Below are 23,779 nucleotides of genomic sequence, written 5' to 3'. Positions count from 1 at the left end.
ATAGCTGGTTGGGTAGGGCTTGTTCAGGGCAATGATCCATTAGGGAAAACAATAGGCCTTAGGAGAAGCTTATCTCCCATCTGGTGAGCCTTCTGGAGAATACTCCAAACAGCCTGTAAGTAATGGCTGCTATGACTCTACAAGGACATGTGACCAGGCCATGATTCTGGACCACATCTTGGGATATCAGTATTTTTTCACAGACTGGTCTGGGAACCAAGCTTTGGAACATAGGGTTCCCACCATATGGAAAAGCTATGTAAGACAGAAAGTGACATCATCTGGGATTCTTCACCACCCCCCGCCCCCCGCCCCACACACACAAGAAGACTCCTGAAAACACTAGAGTAACAAAGACTGAACTGAGGGAAGTGCTGGAGCCAGGCTAAAAGGGATTTCTAGCCTGTGTATGAAATACCTGAGAATTCCAAGTGTAAAGCAAGTGCAGCTTGTGCCTTAAGAATCTGTAGCCTGCCTGTACCATCAATTAGGGTAAGACTCTGCTAATTAATATCCAATCTATCTAGTATTTTAAGTTTAGTTTTCATTTTTTTGTTTATTTACTAGTAACCTGCTTTGATCTGTTTGCTATCCCTTATAATCTCTTAAAATCTATCTTTTGTAGTTAATAAACATGTTTTGGTTTTAATCTAAACCACTGAGCTTTGACTGAAGTGCTTGGAGAAAATCTCTGCTTGGTTACCAAGTGTGTATTGTTCTCTTCGCATTGATGGAGAGGCAGACCGGGTATTAAACCCATATACTGGCCAGATTTGACCAGGGCAGGACTGTACTGCTCTGGGATACCAAGCTGGGAAACTGGTGGTTAGAGAGCCTGCATGTAACTGCAGCTGGGTGTTCCCTACCAGCATGAATGATGGTGAAAATGCAGGCTGCAGGGCTTTGCAGTTTGTCACAGCAGTACAGTATGGCAGGGAGCCCAGGCTGGTGGATCAGGGGCTCAGTGGTACTCCAGTTCCAAGTAGCACCTTGGGGAAACCTCTAAAATTTCCAAAGGGAATTAAAACCAACAGTAAAAGGTTCTATTGCCATATAAATAAGAAGAAAACAAGGAGAGAAGAAATGGGACTGCTAAACACTGAGGATGGGCTGGAGATTAAAGTTTATCTAGGCATGGCCCAACACCTTAACAAATACTTTGCCTCAGTTTTTAACGAACCTAATGAAGAGCTTACAGGTAATGGCAGAGTGGCTAATGGCAACAAGGATATGGAAGTAGAAATTACCACATCTGTGGTAGAAGTCAAACTCAAACACTTTAATGGGACTAAATCAGAGAGCTCAGATAATCTCCATCCAAGAATATTAAAGGAACTGGCACATGAAATGGAAAGTCCAATAGCAAGGAGTTTTAATGAATCTGTAAACTCGGGGATCAGACCCTATGCTTGGAGAATTGCTAATATGGTGAACAGTAATTGTGATAAAATACAACATGATTTTAGAAAAGGTAGATCATGCCAGATCAATCCGATCTCCTTCTTTGAGAAGATAACTGATTTTTTAGACAAAGAAAATGCAGTAGATATAATCTGCCTGAAAGACATTTGATATAGTTCCACATGGGAAATTATTAGTTAAATTGGAGAAGACTGGGATTAATATGAGAACGAAAGGTGTATAAGAAACTGGTTGAAGGGAAGACTACAATGGGTCATAGTGAAAGGTGAACTGTTAGACTGGATGGAGGTTATCAGTGGAGTTCCTCAGGGATCAATCTCTGGCCCAATCGTATTTAACATTTTTATTATGACATCAGCAGAAAAAGTGGGAGTATGCTAATAAAATTTGTGGATGACACAAAGTTGAGAGGTATTGCCAAAATGGCAGAGGTCTGGAATATCACACAAGAAGATCTGGATGACATTGTAAACTGGAGTAATAGAAATAGGATTAAATTTAATAATGCAAAGTGCAGGTCATGCATTGGGGAATAACAGGAATTTTGCAATAAACTGAGGATTTATCAGTGAAATTCAACTTATTTTTGAGCATGCTCAATTGGTCTCTAATAAGATTGGAGCAAATCCTAGTAAAGCCTCACCTCTGTCATGACCTCCCACTGAAAGCTTCCCAACTGAGCTGACAAGCCCATAGGCTGCTACTGTGACCATCTTAAAGAAGATCCTAAATGTCCCATTGAAAGACATAAAGCACTTTCCGTCCTTTACTGTTACTGCAGTTTCAATCTATTGCTATTGCAAATGTGAGGCTGCCTCTTACCTCAGCATTCCACCAAAGCAATCCAACCAAACAAGCAGGAAAAGAAGGTGAATTCACTCTTCTTTCACATTAGTGAGTTGTGGCTACACCCCAGATTACATTCTTTTCAACTATAAAATCATTTTCTCTCCTTTCAATAGAATCATAGAAGATTATGGTTGGAAGAGACCTCAGGAGGTCATCTTGTCCAACCCCCTGCTCAAAACAGGACCAACCTCAACTAAATCATCCCAGCCAGGGCTTTGTCAAGCTGGGCCTTAAAAACCACTAAGAATGGAGATTCCACCACCTCCCTAGGTAACTCATTCCAGTGCTTCACCACTCTCCTAGTGAAATAGTTCCTAATATCCAACCTAAATCTCCCCCACTGCAACTTAAGACAATTGCTCCTTGTTCTGTCATCTGCCACCACTGAGAACAGCCTAGCTCCATCCTCTTTGGAACCCTACCCTTTCAGGTGGTTGAAGGCTACTATTAAATCCCCCCTCACTTTTCTCTTCTGCTATCTAAATAAGCCCAGTTCCCTCAGCATCTCCTCATAAATCATGTGCCCTAGCCCCCTAATCATTTTCTCTGCCCTCTGCGGGACTCTGTCTCTCCGCTGGACTTTTCTCATCATTTTATTCATTAAAATGCAAGAAAAAACTATGTTGTTGCTCTGTTAGCTTGTTCATATCCCTGATTCTTTTTTAAGAGCCCAGATCCTCAGCTAGTGGAAATTGGGTTAGTTACACTGAAGTCAATGGAGCTACACCATTTTCCACAAAGCCTGTGGCCCAAAGGTCCAATAGTAACATAAGCTTATACCACTGTACTTATTACAGTGTTTTTGCTAGAGGCTGTTATAGTGAAAGGTGCCTAAGGGTTTTCATTAACATTCCCTGTTTTCAAATGTTCCTAACTTTTGGAAAAAACCCTCTGTCTGTGCTGAAACCTACCTTGCATAGTTTCTCCCCAGAGGTGAGGTTTTTTTGTTGTTGCTGAAAACTTGTAGCACAATTCCTTCAACAGCTTGATGTTTGACAACATTTTTATACAGAATATTTTCCAATTTTCAGTACTTTGTAAGATAGCTTTTTCACACACAAAATTAAAAAATGGCCGAAGTGCACCATTTTTTTTTTCAGGTTGGCTGTTTCTCCTTGAAGACTAGACTCATGTATAATTTACAAATAAAAAAAAACACATAAATATATAAAACAAATCTAAGTTTAATTATTAAAAAGCTCTTTTTTTCTGAAATTTGGAATTTCTGGTTCTAACCACAGCATTGAGTACCTGGTTCTACAACTCCTCACTGGTGAAATTCACACTTGTGCAAAGGACCCATATAAGGGGATATTTTGGGAATTTAGAATAATGGAAGCATAGAATATCAGGGTTGAAAGGGACCTCAGGAGATCATCTAGTCCAACCCCCTGCTCAAAGCAGGACCAATCCCCAACTAAATCATCCCAGCCAGGGCTTTGTCAAGCCTGACCGTAAAAACTTAAAAGGAAGGACATTCCACCACCTCCCTAGGTAACCCATTCCAGTGTTTCACCACCCTCCTAGTTTCCTAATATCCAACCTAAACCTCCCCCACTGCAACTTGAGACCATTACTCCTTGTTCTGTCATCTGCTACCACTGAGAACAGTCTAGATCCATCCTCCTTGGAACCACCCCCTTCAGGTAGTTGAAAGCAGCTATCAAATCCCCCCTCATTCTTCTCTTCTGCAGAATAAACAATCCCAGTTCCCCCAGCCTCTCCTCATAAGTCATGTGTTCCAGTCCCCTAATCATTTTTGTTGCTCTCCGCTGGACTTTTTCCAATTTTTTCACATCCTTCTCGTAGTGTGGGGCCCCAAACTGGACACAGTTCTCCAGGTGAGGCCTCACCAATGTCGAATAGAGGGGAATGATCACGTCCCTTGATCTGCTGGCTATGCCCCTACTTATACATCCCAAAATGCCATTGGCCTTCTTGGCAACAAGGGCACACTGTTAACTCATATCCAGCTTCTCATCCACTGTAACCCCTAGGTCCTTTTCTGCAGAACTGCTGCCTAGCCATTCGGTCCCTAGATTGTAGCGGTCCATGGGATTCTTCCGTTCTAAGTTCAGGACTCTGAACTTGTCCTTGTTGAGCCTCATCAGATTTCTTTTGGCCCAATCCTCCAATTTGTCTAGGTCCCTCTGTATCCTATCCCTACCCTCCAGCGTATCTACCTCTTCTCCCAGTTTAGTGTCATCTGCAAACTTGCTGAGGGTGCAATCAACGCCATCCTCCAGATCATTAATGAAGATATTGAACAAAACCAGCCCGAGGGCCGACCTTTGGGGCACTCCACTTGATATCAGCTGCCAACTAGACATGGAGCCATTGATCACTACCCGTTGAGCCTGACAATCTAGCCAGCATTCTATCCACCCTACAGTCCTTTCATCCAGCCCATACTTCTTTAACTTGCTGGCAAGAATACTGTGGGAGACTATGTCAAAAGCTTTGTTAAAGTCAAGGAACAACACGTCCACTGCTTTCCCGTCATCCACAAAGCAGGTTCTCTCTTCATAGAAGGCAATTAGACTAGTCAAGCGTGACTTGCCCTTGGTGAATCCATGCTGACTGTTCCTGATCACTTTCCTCTCCTCTAAGTGCTTCAGAACTGATTCCTTGAGGACCTCCTCCATGATTTTTCCAGGGACTGAGGTGAGGCTGACTGGCCTGTAGTTCCCAGGATCCTACTTCTGTCCCTTTTTAAAGATGGGCACTACATTAGCCTTTTTCCAGTTGTCTGGGACCCGATCGCCATGGGTTTTCAAAGATAATGGCCAACGGCTCTGCAATCACATCCGCCAACTCCTTTAGCACTCTCGGATGCAGCTCATCTGGCCCCATGGACTTGTGCTCGTCTAGCTTTTCTAAATAGTCCTGAACCACTTCTTTCTCCACAGAGGGCTGGTCACCTCCTCCCCATGCTGTGCTCCCCAATGCAGTAGTCTGGGAGCTGACCTTGTTCGTGAAGACAGAGGCAAAAAAAGCATTGAGTACATTAGCTTTTTACACAACCTCTGTCACTAGGTTGCCTCCCTCATTCAGTAAGGGGCCCACACTTTCCTTGGGTTTCTTCTTGTTGCTAACATACCTGAAGAAACCCTTCTTGTTACTCTTAATATCTCTTGCTAGCTGCAACTCCAGGTGTGATGTGGCCTTCCTGATTTCCTGCATGCCTGAGCAATATCTTTTTACTCTTCCCTGGTCATTTGTCCAGTCTTCCACTTCTTATAAGTTTCTTTTTTGTGAACTTAACTGGTTCATAGAACTTAGGCTGGCCCTCTTCGTTCAAGTGAATTTCATCCCTAAAGAGTAAGAAGAAAGATGTCATATTATTGCAAATTTCAAAATTACATAGGCCAATAGGTCAAAAATACAAACATTTTTGATATCTTGAGACATTTCCAGGGTGCATGTAAAAGAAAGAAAAAATAATATTTGTTGTATGAATAATTTAGCATCTAATGGAGGATTTTCAAAAGCACAATGTGGAGCTAGGCATCCAACTCCTTTTGACTTTGCCCTTTGAAAATCATGCCCTAAATAATTTTGGTACTAGGCCATAGAATGTTTTTCCATCCTGACTTTAATACAGATTTCTGAGTCTTGGTTAAAAGTGATTTACAATAATTTTGAATTTTTATTGAATGGACTATGTAAGTCACAGATTTCTCATGCACCTTTTCAATTCTCTTTAATCAGAAAAAAAAGGCAAAGATTTTTGTAGGCTCCTTCCTCTCTGAAGGGGAAAAACACTGGAAGTCTGATACAGATAAGTTTTTGTTTATTTTATCATTTCCAATATACCAGCAGAAGTAAATGCTATTCAAGGTGGATTAAGTCAGTGTGAAATAATTTGGGATGATTAGTTATTTTTGTGTGTAGCAGTATGGAACTCATTCTGTGAGGACTGCCAAAGCTAGAAAACAAGTAGGTGTTGCAGTGATACTGCAGGCAGTGTCCAGGAGATTTGCAGAGTAAGAGTAAAGATCAGTGGATAAACATAATTATGAGCTCCTGGTGAAAAACTTCAGGTACTAGAAGTAGTTATTTCACACTGTGGAAAATGGGAGATCATTAACTTGTATGAAAGAGAAAATGTACCAGGGAAGTTTATGGAGTTTGGTTAATCTGTTTTTCATAGAGACAAATTATTCAACATTTTCCACATGCACGTAAAATGTAAATGTATAATGAAGGCCTGAAAGTTTTGTTTGTTCGTTTTTAAAAAGGTGAGTGAGAGGAAGGACCCATGCTTGTTTTTTTTTTTTTTTTAATATTCAAAATTCATGTCTTGTCTGTCCTGGAGGATTCTATGGCCAGAATTCCAGGGGCAGCCATTTGGCACTCAGCACATCTCTGGGAAGGTCCTGCGAAAATGGCGGTAAGCCTAATACATCCTTTCTGGAAGGCACAGTATTTTGGCTTATTGAGCCCCATAAGACTGATGGGTGAACTAAATTAAGCTTTTAGCATGCATACAGGAACTTTTGCTGTTTTTATATGTTTTCTTTATAATGCTTTCAGCTTAATGATAAATATGCTTGCTTAGAAAGAGCTCTGTGGTAACACGTGACTGCTGGCAAGTACAGCTGTTCATAGCCTTCGGAAAGGAAGGCAGTCTGGTTTGCTGGGGATATCCCAATGTAGTCAGAGAACTGTGCAGACTGGGGAAAAAAAACCCAGCCAGGAGCAACAGAGACATGGATCTGGGCCCAAGAGAGGTGATGGCTGGGAGCCTAGAGTGGGAGTCCTTGGTGGACCATGGAAGGGAAATATTGGTGCAGTTTCCCTGGACTGTGACAGCTAAAATTTAGAGCAAAATGACAGACTGGTATACAAAAAGTTTTTCAAATACAAAGTGAAATAAATCATATCTCTATAATAAAGACTAAAATCAAGTAATTAACAACACATTAATTTATCTGAAGTGAGGGAAGGACAAGGAACTGGCTCTTTTAAAATATCCCAATTGCATAATTGAGAGTTCAATCCCATCCACATCAAAGTTAATGGCAAATTTCTCGTGGACTTCAGAGGGAACAGTATTGAACCCTAATTGTGCAAGGAGATGAGTCTCATTTCAGACTACCTTCCAAGTTCAGTGTACAATTATCAAGGCAGATGTGTAGTCTTGGTCTACTAATTAATGCAGCTATCTAGGTGCCCGGAGACTTGGTTTCTTATCTTAGGTCTGACTGGCTATGTGACTTTGGACCAGGGTCTGATCCCGTAAAGCTTTGTAATGAGTTCTTACTCATGTGATTGATTTTCTAGCATAAGGCCCTTAACCACTTTTGGCCTGAATCCTGAAATCAATTCCCACTGAAATCAAAACCTGTGAGAACCTGTTTCCTCACCAGTAAAATGCCTTATATGCCTACCTCACAGTCTTAATTAGCAAAAAGAGAAGGAGTACTTGTGGCACTTGAATGCATCCGATGAAGCGAGCTGTAGCTCATGAAAGCTTATGCTCAAATAAATTTGTTAGTCTCTAAGGTGCCACAAGTACTCCTTTTCTTTTTGCAAATACAGACTAACACAGCTGCTACTCTGAAACCAGTCTTAATTAGGTAAATTATGTTGAGATCCTTGGTTCAAATATAGCAGGCATTATGTAAGTGCTAGGTTAGAGGAATCTTGGGCAACCACTGTGGTTAAGTGAATGGTACTTCTCCGCCTCAGACAAAAAGCAGCCTGTGTTATATTTGGATCCAGCAGAAAAAGATGGACACAGATACAGAGAGAGAGCTGACAGAAACAGAGGTGTCTGCTGTGCTTGCTTTATTGTACTAGCTGCAAAAACAAACATACAAAAGTGAGGTTCTGTATCAGGGAGGGGGAAGTACATAAACATTTAAAGGGACAGGACATCACATTTGTCCACCCTACCTTAAAAAACCTTCGAAACACATACATATTATCATTCACATGGCTAACAATAAACACTATGGTGTCAAGTATCAGGGTAGCCTTGTTAGTCTGTATCCACAAAAACAACAAGGAGTGGGTTTTTTACCCACAAAAAGCTTATGTCCAAATACATCTGTTAGTCTTTAAGGTGCCACCAGACTCCTTGTTTTAATAAACACTACATTGCCTATCTAAGAGTTGCAAGTGGACTACCACAGACTCTTAAGTTGCAAGGGGTTATTCTGTCCTGGAATAGCAACTCACTAACTAAACAACTTATAAATTCAGGCATACAACTGGTTTTTGCACTCTCTGGGGATAATATGGTGATGGTGGTGTGGCAGTATCCTGACCAACAGCAAGAGTTGGTTATAAGGAATCAACTGGCTCTGGTATGGAATCAACTGGATCTGATACCAAAGTTTCTCTCAATAAATCATTGAAATTAGGAGTTGTAACAGAAGTATGTTTGAAAAGAAGAACAGAAAGTCCTACTGGAAGATCCCTGGACTCCAGTACTTGTTGAGGCTGCAACTGGTCCATATGTCATTTCCATAAAATACCATTGGATAGTTTTACCACAAGAAAAACAGGTCCCATGCATTTAACAAGTTCTTCAGGCATCCATTTCAAACCACAACAGTTTCTGCTGATGACTCAGAATAGACTTGTTAGCTATAAGGCATGCTTAAGTGTTTGTACATAGCATTCCATGAGTCTGTTTGTAGAAGGATGGTAAGGAGTTAAACACATGTACTGAATGCCATTTGAAATTAGGAACCTCTGAAATTCTTCAGAATAGAATTGAGGTCCCTTATCATTCACCAACTGTAATGGTAAACCAGATTGGTTAAACGAGATATGAAGTATCCAATGGTCTTAGAAGCTGTAGTGGAAGTCATTTTGAAAACTTCAGGCCATTTTAATGGGTGTCAACTATGAGCAAAAACATATAGTTTCCTAAAAGTCCAATAAAGTCCATGTGAATGTGTCCAAGGAGTCTTGGGCCATGGCCAATGGTGTAGATGAGCTGGGCCAGGATCACGACGAATTTGCTGATACCTAATACAACACTTTGCCTTCCTTTCAATGCCTTTGTCAATCCCTGGACACCAGACATGACTTCAGATGTCTTCTGTACAATGCCACAATGACCTTTGTGAAGAGCTTCCAAAGCCTGAGATTGAACTGATTTCATAATGATCACTTGCATTCCCCATAAACTACAACCATCATTCACAGATAATTCATGGTGAGGTGACACAAACTGTATACACTGGGGATTTTTTTGATCCAACACTCTACCTTGTAGTACCAGTCCCTTCTCAAAAGAAAACACATCATACTTTGTGGTTTCTTTATTGTTGTCTGTGCTAGTGACAGGTAATCTATCCATCAAATTGAGATAGAACAGTGTGTTTGAATTTTTTGGGGGGTTGACAGGAGCTTGTGCATGATGGGAGTGACAGCCCATCAGCCTTTCCATGCTAAATCCCTTTACGGAATGAATTGTATAGGAATGAGGTGAAAGTATTAATGCCCTTCATTGCATATGAGGAGCAGCTAATGATGGAATTTCATTTTTCAGTCCAAGAATTGTAAATGGGCGATGATCTATTAGCAAGATAAAATGTTTACCATACACCTGGTCATTTTCAGAAAGTGCCTCCTCCCCCCTTTCTAACTGGCTGGTTCCCACTATCCCAGGAGCAAACCCAGCAGTCTGTCACCCTGTACCTCTAGGTGAACTTTGTTCCCTTTCTTTCTGAAGTATTATTTGCTTACTTTTTTCTTATTCTTCTTCAGGCAATGGGAACACTAGACACAGGTGGGCTAGAAATCCCATTTCACCAATTTTATATTTCTGGACCTAGCAGAGAAGGAGATAGACACAGACGGAGCTGGCAGAAAGATATATGTCTGCTGTACTCACCCTATTTATCTAGATGCAAAAACTGAAACTAACATGAAAGTGAGGCTTTGCACCAGGAAGGAGTAAGTGATCACACATTTACAAAGATAGTACATCACAGCCTCCACTTATGCTTAGCTGAAAAAGCCAGTTAGACCAATAGGGATCAATCAACCACATTGCTATCCCTGTAACAAAAGTATTGCTGCCTGATTTTAATTCTTACATTATTTTCACATAGTTTATTTTTGGTTGTACTGTATATATTTCTATTTCCTATAGTTTTCTTTATGTAACACGTATATAATGGCCACCGCCTCCAGCTGACACACTAGGGATTGAACTGGGGGTCACCAGAGCTAAAAGCATGAGCTATTATAGCTTGAACTAAAACCTCATTGCTAGTGTGTATACCAAGTCATATCCTCTATGGATCACCATGGGGGGACTGTAACATACTCACCAATGGGTAACATATTTGATTTCACTAACTTAAGCGAACTGAAAAATATATTATATTTATTACAATACATTGCAGAATTATTAATGTTAAACATGTAGCTCTCTGACCTAATCTTTATTGAATTAAAAATAAAATGCAGCATCTCCTACAGCAGTCAAACTATACTAGGAATTAGTGGGTAATGAACCTTCTGCTATAAAAAGTATACAGGTAATAAAATATTTGTGCCTTTTTGCTATCTGACCTTTTATTTATCTCAGAAAGTTCAGATAAAAAGTTCTTCTAACTGACTTACTTTATTTTACACTGTGGAGTGCTTTAGAGGGCTTAGTGTTCTTGGGGGTTCTGTAGGGAAATAAGTAGTGTAATAAAATTTGATAATGACTGCTGAAGGTACTTTATTTTTAAAGTGAGCCATAAACTTGAGTTTCATATGGAAAGGACTCACATGTCCATTCCAAAATAAAGGCCCAGTCCTGCTTCATTTAAGTCATTAGTTATAATGGAAGGACCTGGTGCTCAGCACCTTCCCAGGTCACACGTGGAGAGGAGAGACATGGAATGCTCATTATGTACTTGATTTGATACTGTTCCATTTGTAGTGAAGGAAGCTGATTGCCATATTTGGGGTCGGGAAGGAATTTTCCTCCAGGGCAGATTGGAAGAGGCCCTGGAGGTTTTTCGCCTTCCTCTGTAGCATGGGGCATGGGTCACTTGCTGGAGGATTCTCTGCTCCTTGAAGTCTTTAAACCACGATTTGAGGACTTCAATAGCTCAGACATAGGTGAGAGGTTTTTCGCAGGAGTGGGTGGGTGAGATTCTATGGCCTGTGTTGTGCAGGAGGTCGGACTAGATAATCACAATGGTTCCTTCTGATCTTAATATCTATGAATCTGTGAAAAAAAAAGCCATGAGTGAATACTTCAGAGATAAATCTATATCTCTCATTGAGCTACAATATAAGAGCATGTGGTAAAGAACCAGATATCAATTGTTCCTTAAAAGCATTCAAGTTAGAAACCATCATCCTTCCTTTAAAGTAGTGAAATTAGGAAAGTTGCTTAAAAATCCCACAAGATGATATATACCTTTCAGGCAATGCTTCATTTAGCCCCTCATGCTCCTTAGCAAAGGAGACATTGCCCCAGAGGAAGAGACACATATTTGGGGGTCCTGTGGGGTGCACAACAGAGTTCTGAACTGCTGACTTCCCCTAGTCAGCAGGAGGGAAGGGGTGGGAGATGTGACCTTCAGTTACCCTGGCAACTCTCCTCCTGCAACCAATGGAAGTCACCAGCAGCCAGTTAGAGGGCAAAAGTCAGCAGGCAGCACTTCAATCAGTTTCTGACCTGTGAAGAGCTCTGGAAGCCTGGGAAAGAAGAAGAAAGGCTATAAATAAGCCTATTTTCCCTCTGTCATGCTGTCTGGAGTGGCTCACGAACATGAGTGCCGACCACAGGGCACACGGTCAGAAAAGAGGGGAGACACCCCAAACTGATGGTGTGTTCTATAATTAGATTTCACCAAGCCAGTAACAAATGTGAATGACTGGATCACTATCCCAGTCTTGTCATGGAGTCACAGACAGTCCCCTTAGACTCTCCAGTCTATCTTTCTGCCCAGACAAACTGGTATAAGTGACAGGTTTCAGAGTAACAGCCGTGTTAGTCTGTATTCGCAAAAAGAAAAGGAGTACTTGTGGCACCTTAGAGACTAACCAATTTATTTGAGCATGAGCTTTCGTGAGCTACAGCTCACTATCATCACTTATACCAAACATCACACCAGATTCAGGCCATTTTCTAAAAGCCTGTCCCCAAAGTGGTGAATCCTCAGAAAGTGTCCAAAAAATTCAAGGCCGTATGTACTGAGCAGTCAATGGCAAATTTTGAAGAGTCCAGGAAAGTGAGTACGGTGGGTCCCAGAATGGTAACTACTCCTACAATATTCAAGTTCTGAAGGCCCAGCCATAGCCTTCACTCAAGAATAAATACACCTAACAGACTCTGTGGTCCCAAGGCTGAAGTGGACATGAGGATTGAAGGATGTTGTTGCTGAGCTATTTTGAACAGTGAATCACAAGTTACCTTCTGTTTAAGCTATTTTATGAGACCCATTTAAAGAATCTGACCTTTTATCCTCTAGAAGGACTTGTGAATCAAGTGGGAATTAGATGAATCATCTTTCCATATCAAGGATATATCAAGGTACAGCAGGAATTACCCAGAAACATGACTGGGATAACTTTCAAGATTCAGACTTCAGCCTTTGTGTGTCCAGCTGTGGGAAACAAAAGCCAAGTACCTCTGATAATTGGGACTAACTCGAATATGTTTGGGTTATTAGCCAAGAAGAGTAAGGAAATGGCTGGCCCGTAGGATGGCAAGCTGAGGTACTAAGAGTGAACACCTTATGTTTGCAAGCTTACTGAGTGAAGGAGATGGAGTAGGTTTTCAGTCAGGAAGGATCTGTTGGGAAGAACTTTAAGAGTAAAGGTTCACCTTTGACCCCACTGCTGGAAGAGTTGAGATAGCCCACATCTACAGAGATGAGATAGTGAATGGACCCTCTCATCATCCTGAGATGCTGTTTGATGCCTGCTGCCTGAACTTGATGCCCGAAGTTTGATGCCAGCTGCCTGAACTTTGGAAATTCCCTTGTGCCCAATGGCTGGAAAGAACACTTGAGACAGAGGTTGGCCCAGAGAGCAGATGTATTCTTGCAACAGAAATGGGATGTTGGACATGCTTATGGAGTAGAATATAAAATCCTGATGTATGATAAGACCCGATTCTGGGAGAGATCCTGACAATTTGGGCCTGTGGATGTAGAAGATGTGAGAAAGCATCTTTTGAAGCTCAAGGCTACTGGAATAATTCAGGAATCCAGGAGCGCACTTGCATCTCCCATCGTGGTAGCCCATAAGAAGAACCCTGATATGTGCACATATATGGATTATTGCATCTTGAATAGGCAGATGATTCCTGATTGATACACTATACCCTGGGTGGAAGATGCCGTGGATTGCCTCTCCAAAAGCAAGTAGTTTTTGGTCCTTAATCTGAGAAGTGGGTATTAGTAAATATCCATGGCTCCTGAAGATTGTGAAAAAATAGATTTTGTTCACTGGGCTTTTATGACTTTATAAGGATGCCTCAAGGTACATGTGGAGCCCCAGCAGTTTTCCAGAGGTTGATGGAGTCATGAACTTTCTGGAAGTATTGGTCGATTTGGATTATGTTACTGTTTTTGGGAGTCTCTTGAGGAACATAAGGAGCATCTTAAAGTGCTCAATCATGTCAGCACCACCAGACTCAAATTGTCCTTAGATAAGAGCCAATTTGGCCAGTCAAGTGTGAAATATAATGGGTACATTTTCTTGAAAGAAGGAGTAGCAGCAAAGTCAGATAAGGTAGAGGCTCTCAAGACCAAGAAACCTGAAATAACTCCAGAGTTTCCTAGGATTCTTGGGGCATTATAGGCATTTTGCGAAGGGATATTCAATAATTGCCCATCCACTGAATGCACTGACTCAAGGTTACCTTTAATATTGAAAAAATAGAAAGCCCTGAAAAGCCAGACGTATCATACCATAAGGTGTCTGGATCTTTTGGAGACAGATGGACTGCAGCCTGTGAACATCCTGTCTATACTCTGATTGACAGTTTGATGAAGACCACATTCTTGCCTTTGGTGACCCCAGGAAGCCCTTCTTCTTATATGTAGGTGCCTGCATGGACTGTTTGGGTGGAGTATCAAGAGTATCCTGATGGATATTGATGTGTGGTCTATATCAGACAAAGTCTGATTGCCTATGAGATAAATTGATCAGTGCATACATTAGAGTTCCTTGCACTGAAGTGAGTCTGTGTAAGAAATTCCATGATTACTGCTATGACACAAAATTTGTAATCAGGAGTTACATCCTGCGTCTGTGAATTTTGACATAGCAGGACACCGGTGATGAGGAGTTCTAGACATGTATGATTTCATGCTGCAGCATCACTCTGGAAAGACAAATATTGATGCTGACACATTGTCTCGCCAGCCATATGATCATCATCCTCCAGACGATGAACGGATAAAGATAGCTGCTCCTGGAGTGAGCATGTTGTATAAGATTTCCAAGGAAAAACCTAGTCAGACTACTGCTAACCTGCAGGAGAGCTGGAGATGTTTTGGGAGCATCTTCTGAACCCATTCCTGAAGTCTATTCCCTTATTGTGAACCTAGATTTGATATCACTGCCTTAGTTGAATCATAAGGAGTTGAAGAAGGCTTAGTTAACTTACACCTGCATCAGAGACATTGCCCTGACCAAGCTACAAGGGAAGTTGTCATCATGGGTGAAGAGCATATACCCCATATACCTTCTTGATGTTGAGGAAATGGGGTAAGGTGATCAGTCAGGGAAGAACTTGGGCACTTAATAGCCATTAAAGGCACTAAATAGAACATTTGAGCGCCATTGTGATCCTCAAAACCCCTGCTCAGCTGCCACAAAAACCTGAAAGTGCCTACATTTCTGCTGGTGTGCATGCACAAAACCACCTAAATCCTCATGGTGTCAAGCTGCTCAGCACTCTAGCTCAAATCGAAACATCAGCAGGATTCAAAAACCAGGCATTCCACTGCCTATCTTGCCTGCACGGCCTGCTCAGCATTGCAATGCCTGTCTCTTTGTAAATGTAGCCCATGGTCCTTCCTCTGAAGACCTTACAATATGAGAAATAATATTGTCTGTTAAAATTACCAAAAAAGAACAAACTTACAATATGAGTACTGAATCTGCAAAGATCCAGAATAGGTTAAACTTTACATTATTTCTTGTTCTCATTACAATCACTGTCATCCAGATTAATGGTGTGCTATTTTCATTTCAAATTACAATCTTTGTCACAGAACTAAGGCATCAGAATTTTATTGACTCGTATATTCTGTGAATTATAATAGTGTACTACTACACTGACCTTTACAATATTCTGCTATTTGATTGGTTGAACTTTCAACTTATCTTCCTGTTTATAGCCTCATGTGACTCTGTGCAGGTTCAGATAATGAGGGTATAGAAGCAGATGCTAAACATCCATTCCAAATATGTCAGGGCCTACAGAAGTAGACTAAATGCTGAAGCATTTACATGGCCTGTAAATTTCTTTATTCTCCAGGCACCAACTTTCCAAGTTATTCTCAGATATTTCTGTCTTTTTCTAATATGCTCTGGAGAAAACATGAAGATTTCTTATCCAACATTTTGTAAAAGGAAATTATATGTTGACTTTAGAACGCTAAAATCTGAACAAAAGTAAAAAAAAATAACAATTTTCCTCTATTTTAGTGGAGTCAAGGTGATAGTAAAATATCTTCTTTTGGTAAAAGATCTTGAAATATCATACCTCTCTTCAAGAAGGTGAGCATCTTACCTGTCTTTGGTAAGATGGCATCTGTTCTTGGCCAAATGCTTTGGATTTCTTTTTGTGGTCTTAACATTATTTTAACTAACCTTCTGGCCCCGCACAATATTTGTGCTTCAGTCCCATTCATCTTAAACTAATACCAAAATAATCCTGTTTTTAATTTAAAGGGGAAAAAAATGCCTTAAGTGCTAGGATCTTCCCTAATATTTACTTATCATGTAATTAACCAAAAGTTGCTTCCACAATTCATTAAAAACTTGAATCCATCTCTTCCTCCTTGCAGGACTATCTATCGAATCATTAATTTAGTTGTTGAGCATTTTTTTTGTTTGTTTTTAAGTAGACTAAGACGATGCCTTAATATATAATCATCTTTAAAATTCTTGTTTATAAAGTATAGACCCTACATTACATCAAGTATCTGTCTTTGCTTGTAGATAACGGAGTAAAACTTCAGAGCAATAATTATTGTGCTAATTGTGTAACTCCCATATGTCTCTTTGAAATTGTGTTTTGAACAGCAATGTAGGAAAGCAGAGCTAGCATTAGGGAAAATGGCGCCCTGGGCAAACTTGTATTTTGGTGCCTCTGACCCCCACGTGCGCCCCCACCATTGCCCCTGGACTCCCCCCCGCCATCACCCCTAGCCTCTGCTGCTTTTCCCCAGTGCTTAATTTGTAATGAAAGAGGTGCCAGGGCTCAGCCCCCACAAGCCCCAGCACAAAGTAAGCACTGCACAAGGAGCCTGCAGTAGAAAGTCCAGGGAGGGATCCACAGCCAGCCAGCATGTCTCTGGTGCACCCTTCGTCATCAGGACTCCTGTGGAGCTTCTGGCAAAATAAAAAGCTGCTGCCCTAAATAGAATCCCTGAGGGAAGGTGGCAATGAATCCCCTCTGAGTGCTACAGCCCTCCCTGGCACAAAGAGGTGTGATTTCACCTCCCTGTACCAGAAGAAGGGGAGTCTGGCATATTGTCTGATTAAGATGAAAGGGATGACCTCATCCATGTTAACTTTGCATCTGGAAAATAGAGACAATTAATTCAATGGCAAGAATTTTCCATCAGGTAAAACTAATTCATGAGTGGGCCTCTCAACTGTCACTGAACCCATGTTTAAGTGGTGGTTTTGACGGTGCAAGGAATGCAAGATTGGGCCCCATATGTACCCCACCACCCCAATGTCCCATTTTGACAATCCATTTACCACAGCCCAGAAGTAAGGAAAGCTTCTTTAAATCCTTATTTGGAGCTTTGAAGCACCTACCAAATAAACATTCCCACCATTTTACAGTGGCTTTTGTGTTCAGCAGTTAGCTGAATTCCACCTTAAGGTAGGAGGTGTTAACTGTAACTATACGGAATATTTTCCGTTCTTTTAATTTTTAATTAAATGTTTATTGTGTCAGACTGTCTGGAATGGCTCAGAATTGCATTCAGCGTTTGGACGCTGTGCTTTTGTTCCTATTGCTGTAAAATGGGAATAATAATGCTTGTCTGCCTGCTATATAGAACTGTAAAGATTAGACTGAGATCCGTGGGCCAGGAACTGGGTCACCTTAATGCTTTGTACGGTGCGTAACACAATGCTCCTACTGATTATGGTCTTTGGGTGCCACTATAACATTAGTCAGTTATTGAGATGCTTGCTGGTGGTAACTGAATGGGACTTAGTGGCAGAAGTGGATTAAGATTTCCTGGGGCCCTGAGTCAGAGCAAGCCAGGGGCCCCTCCCCATCTCTTTCATCTGCAGCCCTGCCCACAGCCCCACCCCTTTCTGCCCCTTCCCGGGGGCCCACCCTGTTCCACACAGCCCCCATCCCTTCTGTCCCCCCTACAGCCCCACAACTCTTTTTGCTCCTTTCTGCCCCCTTCCCCACCCCCTCCACTGCAGCCTCAAGACCGGAGAAGCTCTGTCCCTGTGCCACAGCCCCAGGGCGCAGTGTGAAGTGAGAGCTCCTCCAGTCCCAAGGCTACAGCGCAGGTCCGGGTAGGGTTGCCAACTTTCTGATTACAGAAAACCAAACACCCTTGCCCTACCCTTGCCGCGCCCCTTCTCCAGGGCCCCATCCTGCTCACTACATCCCTCCTCCCTCAGTTGCTCACTCTCCCACATCCTCACTTACTCGCTCATTTTCACTGGGACGGGGAAGGGGGTGGGAGTGAGGGCTCCTTCTGGTGGTGTGGGCTCTGGGGTAGGACCAGAAACAAGGGGTTTGGAGTGCAGGAGGGTGCTCTGGGCTGGAGCCAGGGGTTTGGAGGGAGGAAGGGGGATCACTGCTGGGGCAGGGTATTTGGGTGCAGGATCCAGGCGGCACTTACCTCAGGCAGTTCCCGGAAGCATCAGTATGTCCCTTCTCCAGCTCCTACATGGAGGTACAGCCAGGAAGCTCTGCGCACTGCCTCATCCACAGGCACTGCCCCCACAGCTGCCATTGGCCGCGGTTCCCGACCAATGGGAGAGCGGAACCAGTGCTTGGGACAGGGGCAGCACGCGGAGCCCCATGACTACCCCTATATCTAGAAGCCAGAGTGGGGGCAGGCCACTGCTTCCGGAAGCAGTGCAGAGCCACGGCAGGCAGGAAGCCTGCCTGCCTTAGCCCAGCTGCACCACCAACCAGATTTTTAATGGCCTTGTCAGCAATGCTGATCGAAGCCCCCAGGGTCCTTTTTCCACTGGGAATTCTGGTCGAAAACCAGATGCCTGGCAACCCTAGGTCTGGGTGCTGGGGCTACACCCATAACCCCCCACTACACTTTTTCAGGGGACCAGGGTGAGGGCGCTTCTGGCAGAGAGTGGGGTCAGGTGTCAGGGCTTCCTCTGCCACCCCCGGCTTCTACCAGGGACAGGTCGGGCCGGGGATCTGGGAGGGGTCTTCCCCCATCCCACAGCTTCTGAATGGGAAAGGGTTGGGCTGTGCTGATGGGGCTTCTCCCATCCCATGGCTTATGCCTGGGATTGGGATGGGGATGAAGGGTGCTGCAGGGGTTTCCCCCATCCTGCGGCTTCTGACAGGGAAGGTGTCAGGGGATTTGGGGGCTTCCCCCACCCTGCCTGCTGGGCAGAGGAAGCCGGGGGCCCCTTTGCCCAGTGGCTAATCCGTCACTGATTAGTGGGTGGGACATTAGTGGAGTACAGGTTAATCGCTGTGTTGGCTAACAGCACAACCTTCATCTCCTGTGAGCTTAGCACCTGCTGGCAGAATCTGCAGCACAACATGGTCACACACATGTCCTTGAAGCTGCAACCACTAGCAGACATGCCAGCTTCTCTTCTCAGGGAAAGGTGAGGGTGCTCCTCCTTTTCTTATGGAAAATGGACCCCAAGACCCACATAGCTGCTCGTAGCCCCCCCACCCTTCTTCAGCTCCTCCTCCCCCAAGATCCCCCAAGAGAGAGAGAGAGAGAGAGAGAGAAATCTGATCCAATTGCCCAAAAAAGCCTGACAGAGGCTTTTTGAGGAAGCCATGAAAAGGCCCATAAAGGGTTTAAAAAGGACTGCTAAATGGCTTGGTATAAGGAACTCATGCAGCCTGTCCAGAGCTTGTAATTTAATTAGTATGGATTACCTTCTTTTGATCGTCGTCCACCGGAGGCCACTCATGCTAGCTACATAAGAACTGAGCAAGTGCCAATCAGTCGCTGCTTAATGCAATGGCTGCCTGGGTCTTCACTTCCTAGGTGCTGTGTTGCATTCTCCGACTAAAGCCTGAGGCTTCTTCAGCTAAACCTGAGTCTGTCATGAGTGTTATTTTGTTCCATGAGACTCGGTATGATGCTGTGAGGAAGGGGTGTTGTTTTTGGTTTAAAACCAGAGCGAGCCAAGTTTCAAGAGGAGAATTATGGGACACGAACAAAGAAAATAAGTCTTTGGAAAACTTGGAGGTCAGACCTGACACCTTCTTCATTGTTCAGAGTCCTAACCCTGGAGTTCATGGGGGACGGAGAGAAGAGGCTCACATTTAATTCTGAGGAATCAGTTGAGGATCTTGTAATTGTATTCTGAAAAATGGAGAAGCGACACACCTTTGAGGAAGGGGTCTGACCCACTGGAAAAGGTGGGGTGAAGGTTTGGTCTTACAATTGGACTTTTGTTATACCAGAAATTCTGCAGGTTTGATGTAACTGGAGGGAAAAACAGCCAACCAGTGAGAGTGGTTGAGCTGGAGGTACCACAGCAAGAGGTAAGAGATCCAGTCACGGAAGAAAAAATGTATATGAAATGGCCAGTTTATAAGATTTATTCAGTTTTGCGTTGTTAGTTATATATCGTTGTTCCTTGTTTTGACTACTATTCCAGGGATGAAATTTAAGCTAAATATTTCTGTTGTACTACAAGTTTAATGTCTGACTCCAAGGCCTTTGTAACCAGTGATGGTTGTGGACAGAGGGTAAACCAAGTCTTATTCTAATTCTCTAGTTTCAGTAATAGGAGGTTTTATTGTCTCCTGGTTAATTAGAAACACCACGGTAAAAGAAAACTCTTCTTTTCGGGGAAAGAATCACTTATTTCTATCATGAGATTCTCTTTTCTCGGTTGTAATTCCCTGTTCTTTCTATCTACATAAAGCTAACACATTGCCCAGCGTACTGTAACTATTTTTCTTATCTGAATTCAAAAGTATGTGGTTATCTCTGGAAAGAGAACGTTGGGGTGAGGTGCCCTTTCCCACAAAGGGCAGAAGAATGACGTTGATTTGGGAATGATTTTACAGAAAGAGAAAGGCTTTTAAGACGACTAAGTGCCATCAAGTCCTTCAATACTGCCTGACACCCAGGTAGATGGGGCAAAATGCACCTCCATTCAAATAGACACATGACACTTAAAAGAATGCTGTCAGAGTCCATAGCAGCAAAGAGTCAATGCTGTAAAAGCAGACAGGGTTCTACATGATGCAGTATTATATAATAGAGGCGAGCGAGTTATAGGGCACTGGTAACTGGGTGAAATATAATGGCCTGTGATATATAGGAAGTCAAACTAGATTATCTACAGGAGATTGGTCCTGCTTTGAGCAGGGGATTGGACTAGATGACCTCCTGAGGTCCTTTCCAACCCTGATATTCTATGATTCTGTACTAATGCCTTCTGGCCTTCATCTCTATGAATCTATAAAAACCATTGACCGGTCTAGTCCAGTATCCTGTTTCCAGCAGAAGCAAATATTTGATGCCTTTGAGGAAGAGGAAAGACTAATCGAGCAAATTGTACAGAACTAAACATGCTGAAAAATTCCTTCCTGACCCCACTAGAAATTGACCTTTCTCATGAAGCATGAAAGTTAATTAACTTTCTATTGTTGTGTTATCTTTCAGCTCTTATTAGTGGTAATACAGTTATTAATTCTTAAATGCAGCCAGATTTTGCCTTGATGAGTTCCCTTTTAAAGTGAGTTACATAGGTTAAATCTATGCTACATAGATATTTCCATTTTATTGACTCTAAATTTACTGACCTTTATTTTCAGTGTCCTGTTATTGCCAAATTAAGGAGCAAGAAACACAAAGTTGTGCAGCTCATGTTCCATAGGCATGAGCTTGGACTGAACATCCACATTGTAGTACCTTTATAGTACCTTTCATAGAATCATAGAATAGCAGGGATGGAAGGGACCTCAGGAGGTCATCTAGTCCAACCCCCTGCTCAAAGCAGGACCAGTCCTCAACTAAATTATCCCATCCTTTCATCATAGGCTTTCAAAGTGTTTTAACACTTACTAATGCAGCCTGTGAGGGTGGTAGGTGATTATAATGTTCATTTCACCCACCACTGAAATGCAGAAACTGTTCAACATTGCATAGGAACATTACACAACAATTTAAAGCAGCTACTGGAGAATACCATATCCAGTTGAAACCACGGGAAATGTAGGTAAGCAGAGTGTAATTACCCAAGTTGGAACTGAGCTGAGAAAATGGGAATTACTTTAACAAAATGTGACATAGGATCTTTAATCACCTGTTTCTCCATTCTATATGTAAAAGGTGGCAGTGCTCCTTAACAACAGAGTCTTTATTAGAGTTAGATTCTGCCTGGAATGGTACTTGGCATACAGTGGAGTAGAAGGCACAAGAGGCTAGATTCGCAAAAGGACATAGGCACCTAACTGCCACACTAGGTGTCTAAAACCAAGAATCAAGCCCCAATGGGATTCACAAAGGCCCTGCTCAGCTGCCCCCAAACACTGTAGGTGACTAAACTTACTCTGTGCCTGAATTTTTGAGGTCAAAGTTCCTTGGGAACCTACATTTCTGCCTGTACTCATGCGCACTGCAGCCTCTTGCCAGGCCTTCAGATGTTTAATTCCTAGAGCGATTCACAAGCCACGGGAAGATAGGCATTCCTCTGCCTAGCTCACTTGTGGGACCTGCTCCATTAAGTGATCTACAGGATCTGGCCCTTATAGACAAGCTTATACAAAGTGATAGGAGGGGATAGTCACAGGAGGAGGACAACCTCCTTCAGAATTTTTAGCCCAGTGGTTAGGGTACTAGGGAGATGGGATTTAAACAGTAATCTATGACCTTTCCGACTATAGGATAGTCTGATGTGGGACTCCCTCAATCTCTCAGTTGAAGATGTTCCAGTGTGGATTAAATAATAAAAAAATCATTGGGCCAGAGAGAGAAAGCAAGCATGAACATGACAGGCTGTGTAGCCTGGTAGTTACAGCGCTCACATGGGAGGTAGTGGATCCAGGATCCAGTGTATTTTTTAAATTATTTATCCACATTGGATCCTCGTTGTTTTTGCTGATACAGACTAACACGGCTACCACTCTGAAACCTGAGGACATTTAGGATCTCTTATGTGATTGGTACGATTGAATGGTAAGGGACCCAGTTATTGCAGATGGAACTCAATGAAATAGTATGTGGTTGGTCATAAACATCACAATTCTCTATATAAATTAGGAATCTTTTCACATAATCTTTTAGTATGGAAGGCACAACTTGTGAATGAGCTAGTTCACTCCTCTGCATCTTCCCACGTGCAAAGGAAAAACCCTAAATAATTGCATGACCTGAAAATGCTTCGCATGTACAGATAAGACAGGCATATTGAGTAAACAGGCTGTAAAAAACCGAGCCTAAGTAATCATGTTGTAGAAGGTATCTCATACAAAACAATACTTTAGCAAAGAGAATGGACTGGTGAGGAGAGTTAGTTGGTTGAAATTTGTTGACAGAATTTTTTTTCCTGATGAAAAACGGAGTTTTGCCAAAACCAAACTTTTTGCAGGAAAATGTCTTTGAATTTAATGTATTTTTTTTCAATGGGAAATGAAACAAAATGAAAATCTTCATTTGGTTTAATTTAAAACTGAAATTTACATTCCATTTTTCTGAAAACTGAAAAAAAAATGATTTTTTCCTTTTCTTATTCTATCCCCCTTTACCCCTGTACCTTTCAACACATTCTACTATTGAGTCTACTATTGAGTAAAAAGTTCAGATGACAAGGCCCAGCTCTAGTACAATCCAATTCAAGAAACTGAGAATCTGGGATCATAGTGTGATATTTTTTTCCCAAATACTGACACTTATTAAATACATTCATAAATTTTATAGAATGCTTAAACTTTCATATCATTCATTCCATAGAGTTGCTGAGTAAAATAACTAGACTCCAACAGAGTACTGTTCAAACTCATTTGTATTTTTGCAATTGCTGTCTTGTTCTAGCATTAACAGTTTTTGGTTTTGGGTATTAGTGGGCTAGGTATTGAGATTTCAAAGCCCAGTTACAGTGCTTTTTGTGCAATTCAAACAAATGAGAATCACTGTTGGGGAGG

The sequence above is a fragment of the Lepidochelys olivacea genome, assembly GCF_965140295.1.
Source record: "Lepidochelys olivacea isolate rLepOli2 genome assembly, chromosome: 1".
NCBI classification, from domain to species: Eukaryota; Metazoa; Chordata; order Testudines; family Cheloniidae; genus Lepidochelys; species Lepidochelys olivacea.
The sequence above is the reverse complement of the archived record's forward strand: the minus strand, read 5'-3'. Positions refer to the sequence as shown.